Genomic DNA, 10193 nt, shown 5'->3' with positions numbered 1-10193 from the left:
GGGACCAACAAAAGAAAGGCTACTTTATATCTGAAATCAAAAATCAAAAACAGGTTTTAGGTTAAGTGTATTAATTGCAGCATCGTTATCTTAATTAACGAGGAAGATGGAGAAATATAAAAGAATCAGAATCTTTGGATTGTTCACCTGGCCATTGTAGGTAGGGAAGGTACTGCAAGCTTTAGTTAACACTCAATAATTTTTATAACTCGTACAATATTATTAATATAAAACAAAATACGAGTACAACAACACAAACATTAACTTCGACTAATTTACGAACACCATAGTTAACCACTTTGTTAAGCTTCATCACTATATCTCTAGTTTTTTTGTTCTCACACACATTCTCTGTTAGAAAAATTGTTAATCCGATATAAAAACAATAATAATAAATAAATATTATTATATAATCGAATGAAGCAAAATAATTTTAAAGAATTAAAATAGAAGAATGAAACTTGTTACTCATGTGTATAGGCCTGTAAACGAACCGAACGCACACGAACGGAGGTATGTTCATGTTCGTTCATTTAATAAATAAACGAACATAAAGGAACAAAATTTTTTTTGTTCATGTTCGTTTATTAAAGAATATAACTTGTTCATGTTCGTTCATTTAATAAATAAACGAACATAAACGAACACGAACATAAATGAACACGAACATAAACGAACATAAACGTTAGAGACCTTACATTCCATTGTTCTTTCATGAAAAATAGTCGACAATGCAAATCAACCAAATCTACAGTGATAAATAGCGTAAGAGCTGATTAGTAGTGATGAAATGTTTAAAGATATCAAATATTTCGATCGATCTTTTAAAGATATTAAATGATTCACACGACTTTAATTTAACGCTATAACATTTATCTTAGTGGTCCATGATTACATATGAACAATCATTTTCCACTACGTTATTCTAATAAATTCGCTGGTTAAAAGTTTTGTGACATCAATGTCAGACTTTAGTGAGGTTTGTTAATAATAATCCTTTCCGTTGGCAGAGTAGAAAATTTAACAGAATGAAGATTTCGAATGGTACAAATTGAACTACAAGGCAATAACATAGATTCGAAATCCCTTCGATGCTACATATTGTAACTGATATTATTGCTAAACCACCATTCAACATTTTAACGTACCTAAAGTCTACTCCACAACTAAAAGTCACACAAGAACTATGAAACAAAAGTTCATTGTCAAAGTGTATTTTCTACTTATTAATGGGTTCTTTCTGGAAAACCCATTACTTCCGCTATTACACTCTTTTTTAGAAATTGCATAGAAACCTTTATTTTGTTTTCTGGCAAATTCTATATATTTTTCTCTTTACTGATGCTCATATACTTCCGATTGTTACATTTATCTTCCCATCTATTTCTAGAAAGAAATACAATGTTTTCTTGAGTTTTAGATGTGAAGATACCCACAATAACTTTACATATCAACTATTAAGCCAAATAAAACAGAGAAAGAGATGAAAACAGACCTGTAAAACTTCAGATTGCACTATAATATAACTTGTTTTGATGCTTTCAGCGATCGTCTCCACTCTCCAATGAATACTAGGGTTTGGGAAAAAAGGGGGAAAATGAATATAGGAACATAAATTGGTCATCAGAATATCAGATTAATTAATATTTTTAAGATACTTACAAATTAGTCACCAAAATTGATTTAAGAAGATTCGGTTAAACATAAATGAATGAACATAAACGAACATAACCGAACGAACATAAACGAACGTAACCGAACGAACATAATCGAACGTTCACGAACGTAAATGAACGAACGAGACATATGTTCATGTTCGTTCATTTAATTAAACGAACACAAAATCTTGTTCATGTTCGTTCATTTAATAAATAAACGCACATAAACGAACTTCCCGCCGCACAATTCATGAACGGTTCGCTGAACGTTCAGTTCATTTACAGGCCTACATGTGTAGACACAAAATCAGATGAGTAGAGAAAGATTTTTTTTGAGACCTGTATAAACAGTTTCCTTAAGACAGATTCGTCCTCTCCTAAGTGCTTTGAGTAACGCGTCAGTCTCCCATGATACAACAACAAACGATCACAACAGTAAGCACAACCGTAGTGATCAGTCGAACACAATATTGCCTTTCTCTATCACCGGAAAGAACAAATTTGAAAATAATTTTCTAAATGATTTCCTAATTCAATTTTGTGAATTGTGTCTCAAAGTTGTTCCTAAAAGTTTTAAGTCGTGTCTCAAAGTTGTGTCTAAGATTGTATCTCATTTAGCCTATTTATATGTGAGGGGATATGAATCAAAAAGACGATCTTTTGATGAATAGTTAAAACATTTCATAAAAAGAATTTGTCAAAAAACTAATAGGTATAACTGAACAAATGCAACTTTAAACTAAAAAATAAATTCACTCACCAAGTGACATGACTTATCATAATAAATTTATTCACCAAGTGACATGACTTATTATAAATAATATCAATTTTATTCAATTAAACTATTATTTTTTCCAACATTCTCTAATCTCTAAATACACATATATAGGGTTATAAACCCGACTGATTAAAAATTCTAGATGTCACCTCAATTTCTTTTTGCTGCCACGTTTTCATTCTTAATTGTTAAGCATGCACATGCCTAGAAAAACTTAGAAATTGCTGTGATAAAACTTTCTTCATATGCAGCCGGTTAAGTCTACTCTAGAAAGCTTTGTTATTGCCGACTTATTTAGAGGATTCCAGTTGCTGCCTGCTTTCCTTGAATCCATCAAACTATATATAATCACATGTTTCAGAGTCATGATGTTTTTAGCATTTGGCATATCTGTGTTTATTGTTTATATTTGGACCTATTAGCTTAGGGTGCCTTCGGCTTTCAGTAGTCACCAGATTGCACCATCTGGTGCACTAGCACTTGACAGGCCTAGAATCAAAATTCATTGCAAGGATCATCGCTAACCAAATCCAAAATCTATTATGTTGGTATAATTATGCTAATCTTTTGTATTAAGTGTTAACTAAATCAAACCATACCTAAATTAAAACGTTAACTAATCCAAAATAATCATTTATCTTTCTCTTTCTTTCTTTCTTTTTTTCTTGTCGATCATATTCGAAATTTGTTTTCTTTCAACTATTTTCATCATTTCATTTTTCACTCAATCAACAAAATATTAAAGTATTAATGAAGACAGAAGACGTAGTGTTAAGTTGTTGTCCTTAAATACAGAAGTTTTTGCCCTTTTATTATCTTATTAAATAACAGAAGTTTATTTGCAACCATTTTTATTTTATTTTCCTTATTTGGTTTTTAATTTTAACACTAAAAGTTCGTATGTATTTAATTTAATCTCTTTTCATTTTATTTTATTTCAACCATTTATTATTTAGATATTTTCCTAATTTGTTTCCATTTCGTAAGATTAGCTATATTCTAACATTTTATTTTTCTTAATTTTCTTTGATTTTGCTATTTGTCTCCTTTGTCTTATTTCCTTATTCCAGTTTCCTTTTGGTCCGTTCCCTTTTAGGGATATTGATGGACCGTTACGAGATTTATTCAACAGTAACCTAATCATTAAGAAACAGTTATCTGCTAATGATTAACCGTTATTAACGGTTCAGTTGCATATTAACCTACGATTAACCTATTATAATTTTTTGTCAATTTTTTTTTCATAATTCATACTATAAAAAAATGTAGTACTTAACACATACTTACACCGGTGTAAGTGAATAAAATAAACAAGTGTAACACTTAATACGTACTTACACCGGTGTAAGTGAATAAAACAAAAAAGTGTAACACTTAACACATACTACATCTGTGTAAGTGAATAAAATAAAAAAAGTGTAACACTTAACACAAATTTACAACAGTGTAAGTAAATAAATAAAATAAAAAAAGTGTAGCACTTAACACATACTTATATTGATGTAAGTATGTACATCTCCTAATATCTTAGTACCTAACAATAAACATATAATTATATTGGTGTAAGTATGTTTCTATATTTTCAAAGAAATAAAAACTAAAAATAATAAAAAATATATTAAGTTATTTGTATACAAATTTTATTAAAATATATAAATTATAAATAATAGTTATTTATGTAAAAATAATAAATTAGAAATATAATTATAAATTTAATTTATTAACCGTTTATCAAATTCGTAACCGTAACCTTAATCGTTAATCATCATTTTTAGCGGTTCGGTTAATCGAAACCATTTAGTATTAACGGTTTGATTAATTACCCTACTAAATATATTTTTATACGATTAACGGTTTAGGGTTTTTTGAACACCCCTATTCCCTTTTATATCTTGCATATTTTTTCCTTTTAATAAGATTTCTAGTATAATTTAGATCATTATCCTTCCTTTTCATATTTAATTTTTTTTCAACATTTGTTTAGTTTACCTTCTTACCGTTGTTCCTTTTAATTATTTTTTACTATTCATGGCATTTATATTATTTCGTTTGGTTGTCCTTCGATTCCAAGGTTTCACCTTAATTAATCTTCACCGACTCATGTCGCACATTTATTTTAGTGGGTGAGTCTCCTAGCGGAGATTTTTTGCATACACAAAGACTCTAACTTAAGACTTTGCTTAAGCTTTATCCACTATTTACCACTTCAACCAACCCGTTGGTTATATCATTTTTATTATGGATTATTATTTAGTCATTTTCTTTAATCCTTAATTTATAATGGCATACTAATATTTTATGTTAGACTAGCTTACCTGACTTAGATTAAATCTTAGTTCTGTTATAGATTCTTACTTAGAAAATTTAGAAGATTTTTTAATTTGGTCCTCGTATTTGTTCGAGGTTTCATTTAATTATTCAATTCTATAATTTTTAAAATTGGTTAGGATTAATAATTAGAGCCTACATTTTAGGTTTAAACCTTTAGGTTCCTTTTCAAATTCATAATTTGACACTTTAGTTAGAGTAAAATCTTAATAAATTCAGTTAGTATAATTAGGTTTAATATAAATTGTTTGATTGCATCTCGGTTTCAAAACAAGGCATCGTTTATTTATTAGGGATTTAATAGTGTCCTCCGCATAAATACTCAGGGTGACCACGGTAATTCCTGAGGTAAATCAACATCTTTTCAAAACCTTGCATCATGTTTTCTAATTAATTAAGGCAATGCTTGTTTATTGGTATCAATAACGAAGCTTTCGCATAAATGCCCGAGAGTGGTCATTATTGATCATGTTTTCTAATTAATTAAGGCAATGCTTGTTTATTGGTATCAATAACGAAGCTTTCGCATAAATGCCCGAGAGTGGTCATTATTGATCTTGGTAAATCAACATCTTTTTTAAAATTTGTATAAATGATGAAATTAAATTAAATAAAATCTTAAACTCAAAATTTTCAATTTTAAATATAGAGTAATCGATAAGGTATTAATTTTTTGGTGTTGGGGTGCTAATATTTCCTCTCGCGTAACTGATTCTCGAATCGGTTTCTGATTTCGTAGACCAAATATTGGTATTTTGATAAAAAAAATGTTTATTAAAATTATCCGATTTTAGGTATTCCAATTGCAACTTAAAAATGATTGGTGGTGACTCCCACACTTCACAAATCTTTTCAAGAAAACACATCATTTTCATCGTCGTACTATTTTTATCTATATGGTCAAAAGATGTGTCGACAACAACTTTGTTGGTTGGTGATCTAGTGAAATAGGTTATCTTTATTTTGTTTGGAAAATGAGGAAAAGTACAAAAAAATAGTATATGCATGAATTCATATTTTTGTTTTTGTTTCATACTCTTTCTCTTTTGTTTTAATTTTTTTTTAGGACTGCAACATTTTAAGAGGAAATGAGAAAGCATGGATGGAAACTTCCTTCTTATTCACTTCATGTGCTTTCCCTTTTACTGTTTCTATTTTTTGTTTTATACAAAAAAAATTATGAGCATTTTTGTTATTTCAATTATGGGTATAGAACAATGTTTACATTTTTCTTAACTTGTTTTTGTGAAGGTGATGATGATGATGTATTCTTGACACTTAAATTTGTTTCTCTGTGTTTATTTGTTTTTGGTTCGAAAATGATTTATTTTCAGGGGATTTTTATGTGATTTTCAGAGGGTGATGTCGATGAGCATAGGATTTGGATTGATGATTGGGGTTTAAGAATTAAAAGGGTTCGATTAAAATTATAACTTTCAATAACTATTATTTTAAATCTCATCTGTTATTAAATATTAATTAATTTTCATGTCATATTGAAAATAATAAAAAATAATTCACGTCATCAAGTGATCAAAATAGAAATAATTGAAGGTTTAATAATTAAATTGATTTTTAAAAAATTTAGTAACCAAAATAAGAGTGAGAAGATGTGTAGTTTACCTAAATAAAAAAATGTTTCGTCATATTTTCAATTAATTTTTTAATGAAGGGTATTAGAAAGAAACAAAAAGTAAATGTTATGTATGATTTTGAAAAAAAATAAAAGTTGAGATACTAAAACGAAACAAAAGTGATAGTTTAATTACTACAAATGTTATTTACCCATTAGATTTGTTTATTGTGGTAATTTGTTTTTACGAAAGTGATTTATTTTCGGATTATTGTGTGTTGTCGGAGGGTGATGTAGATGGGGTTAGGTTTGGATCGATGATTGGGGTTTGGGGATTAAAGTTGGATTAAAATTATAATTATTAATAATTATTTATTTAAATTTTACTGGTAGTAAATATTAAATAATTTTTCATATCATATTAAAAATAATAATAATATAATCCACATCATCAGAGTGATAAAAAATAATTTGAAATTTTAATGATTAAATTAAAAAATTTTAAACTTTATTGACAAAATAAGAATGAGAAAAGAGTGAGTGATGAGTTTAGTAGTTTAACCAATTAAAAATATCGCATCATCAGCTTTGCCATTGACTTTTTAACCAAGTATACTAAAATGATACAAAAAGAAAATACTGTGTATGATTTTGAAACAATGAAAGTTGAGATACTAAAACATAATAAAAGTGATAGTTTAGATACTAAATATGTAATTTACCCCTTAATAATTATTTTTTCTTTTGTTCAATTCTTCGTTTAAATTAAAAAAATTAAACCGTTTATAATCTCAATTGTTCTCGTCAACAATACAAACATTTTCGATACGGGGACGAAAGGATAGTCCTGTGAAGAAAGTCAGACGGAAAAAAAAGATAAAACAAGCAAGCAACGGAAGACAAACAAACACAAAGCTAAACAAAAATGGTGGCCACTGATACCGCCGGTCAGTGCTTATAAAGCACAGATTTTAGTTTTCCCTTTGTTTTATTATCATTTTTGTGCGGTCAGCATATGCAATTCCTGGGTGGAATGCATCGTGGGACTTGATGGTAGTCCACCATTGATTCTGTCCAAGTGTGAGGAAATTTTAAATAACTTCTTTTCAAGAAAATCTATTTGTTTTTAATTTATATCATTTTGAAATCATTTACCTAACGTGATGTGTAATGAACATATTCTTTTAAGTATTTAATAACATCATTTTGAGACCACTGAACTTCACCGAGATATTCCCAACAAGTGTGATGTGTTATGGAATACTTAAAAGCATGAAGCACATGGGTGAATTGGGCATTTATCCAAGAACAAAGGTCACTTTCTGCACAGCTAAGCTAAGAACACACTGGAAACTAGTTGAACTACAGTCGCTAGGGAATCTTTTTAACTTCATTTTTCTCCACTCTTTCGACTGTGCCTGCCTGGCTACCAATGGAATTGTTAGTGCCCTGACAAATTTGATTGTGATATGAGCCTTTTGAGGTCTTGAACTACAAAAGATGGATGCCTGCCATTTGTCCACCTCTTTTCCGGCTGCAGAAGAATCCCTACAATGTTTCAGTACTTTAAGATGAGTCTTTGATTTGACGAAGCTTAGTTGCTTTTTAGTTTTATTATTCCTAGCCAAGTGGGTACTCTGGGAAAGTTGACTGACAAATTAGGCAATGTTTTCACATAACTGAGCCAACCCAACTTGAACTTTTATAATAAAAAAACTGTTGCTAATAAGAGAGTGATCATGACTGGTGAAATGAATTTGAACCTAACTTTTACAATGGTGTTCTCTTTCATACTATTGAAGCTTCACGCCCCTGCCACGATGGTTGATGATAAGATGTTAATTGTTGAGCTACCATGACAAGTAATGTATACATCAACAAAACAAAAATAACCCCAAAAAGTAAAGAGCTTTATGATTGAATTTTGCTTTTAAAAGGAAAGCCCTCCTCTAATTCCAATTCACCTCTAAGCAGTAAGCATTCTTGTAGTGAAACATGGATGTGGAGAAAGTCTTTCATATGTCTAGAGGAATCGGCAAGACGAGCTATGCCCAAAATTCCTCTCTCCAGGTTTGGCCCATCCTCTTCCATTTCTTCTAGTTTTAACACAATAGCACTCAAAAGAGGACAATACGTTTATGTTATCAGCACCCAACACTTTCTATTTCAACGTTTTCTTTCATTTCTTCTCTGCTAACTATGCTTTGTCCAACAAAAGGCATCGGATATGGTGAAACATATAACCATGGAGACCATACAACAAGTTCACAGTGAGTAAAACCTAGGAGCATAGGCATAGCTGATTTGGGTTGCTCTTCTGGATCCAACGTTATCCATCATCAAAGATATGGTCAAGGCTGTTGAAGGAACCTGCCATAAAATTTCCCATCCCATGCCAGAATTTCGAGTTTACCTTAATGATCTTCCCACAAATGACTTCAATTCAGTGTTTAAGTCCTTGCCTGATTTTTATAGGGACCTTAAGAAAGAAAGAAATCAGGAGGATCCTGCTATTTTCGTTGGAGCCTATCCCGGTTCATTTTATGGAAGACTGTTCCCATGCAATTGCTTGCACTTCATCTATTCATTACAGTTTGCATTGGCTCTCCAAGGTAAGATTCTCTAATATCTCATTGTTTTAAAGATTTATAATATTCAAAGCAGGGCTCAAGATTCAATTGTTTTCCATACAGGTCCCACCAGCTCTTTATGACGAGCGTGGCGAGTCTATCAACAAAGAAAACGTTTACATATCTGAATCAAGCCCTCCAATTGTGTGTCAAGCATACTACAACCAATTCCAAGAGGACTTTGCATTGTTCTTAAAATTAAGATCGGAAGAGCTAGTTAAGGGGGGAGAATGGTGCTGATTCTATTGGGGAGAATGGGCCAAGATCATATTGATAGAGGCAATTCTTTCCTCTGGAAAATTCTCTCAAGATCCCTTGCCGTATCTGTTTCTCGGGTACCCTATTTTTCTGCCATATATAAACATACATGCATACGTATATTTCTTTTCTTCTAGTTGGCATCTCATCCTTGTGTTGTTGCAGGGTGAAATTGAAAGAGGAAAACTTGATTCTTACGATTCGCATTTTTATGCACCATCGAGAATGAAATAGAGGATGAAGTAAAACGAGAAGGGTCTTTCAAATGGAGCAGCTGGAGATGTTTGAGGTAGAAGAGCAAGTGAAAAATGGGGAGAGCTACGGCACTGCAGTGGCTATGACCGTCAGGGCTGTCCTAGAATCCGTGCTTTGTGACCATTTGGAAACAAGATTGATTTAGACAACTTGTTTAACAATTATGGGAAAATATTTGATGAGGAAATGATTAAAGAAGATATTAAACCCATTACCTTTCTTGTAGTTCTCAAGAAATTATGAATATCACATAATTATGAGAATATGTAGTCCATAATTTATATTTTCAACAAAATCATTGAACAAAATAAAAAAATTATTGCTGAATTTATTCCTATTTTTAGTACGTCAATCAAGACCATCTTATTTCTCACATTAGTTCATGATTGATTTTTATACGTGGAATAAATAATTAAATGTTTTTATGTTATTGAAATTTTATTTCATGTAAATAAGTGTGAATAAATAATTAAACAAATCAATCCTTTTCGTTGGTGATGCCATGGAGATAGACTTTGCTCTCACGGTTAAACTTGACTAGTCTAAAAATCTAAACCCATCTAAGGTTCGGTCCCTAAATAAGTTAGGGCTGTAGTAGACGGCCCATGGTACACTCTTCCCACTTACAATGTGTGGGGCAAGAATCAGTCCTGATGTCTTGCATAAGTTCTTTCACGTATTCTGAAAGTCACACCTTGATTCTGCTGGATACA

At 30.7% G+C, this 10193-nt stretch overlaps 1 pseudogene; it reads left to right on the top strand.

The window, feature by feature from the left end:
* Nucleotides 1-8309: 8309 nt before the first annotated feature.
* On the top strand, nucleotides 8310-9740 carry LOC120153089 (annotated as a pseudogene).
* Nucleotides 9741-10193: the final 453 nt, after the last annotated feature.

The sequence above is a fragment of the Hibiscus syriacus genome, unplaced genomic scaffold, assembly GCF_006381635.1.
Source record: "Hibiscus syriacus cultivar Baekdansim isolate YM2019G1 unplaced genomic scaffold, ASM638163v2 tig00111098_pilon, whole genome shotgun sequence".
Taxonomy (NCBI): domain Eukaryota; kingdom Viridiplantae; phylum Streptophyta; class Magnoliopsida; order Malvales; family Malvaceae; genus Hibiscus; species Hibiscus syriacus.
The sequence above is the reverse complement of the archived record's forward strand: the minus strand, read 5'-3'. Positions and strand labels throughout refer to the sequence as shown.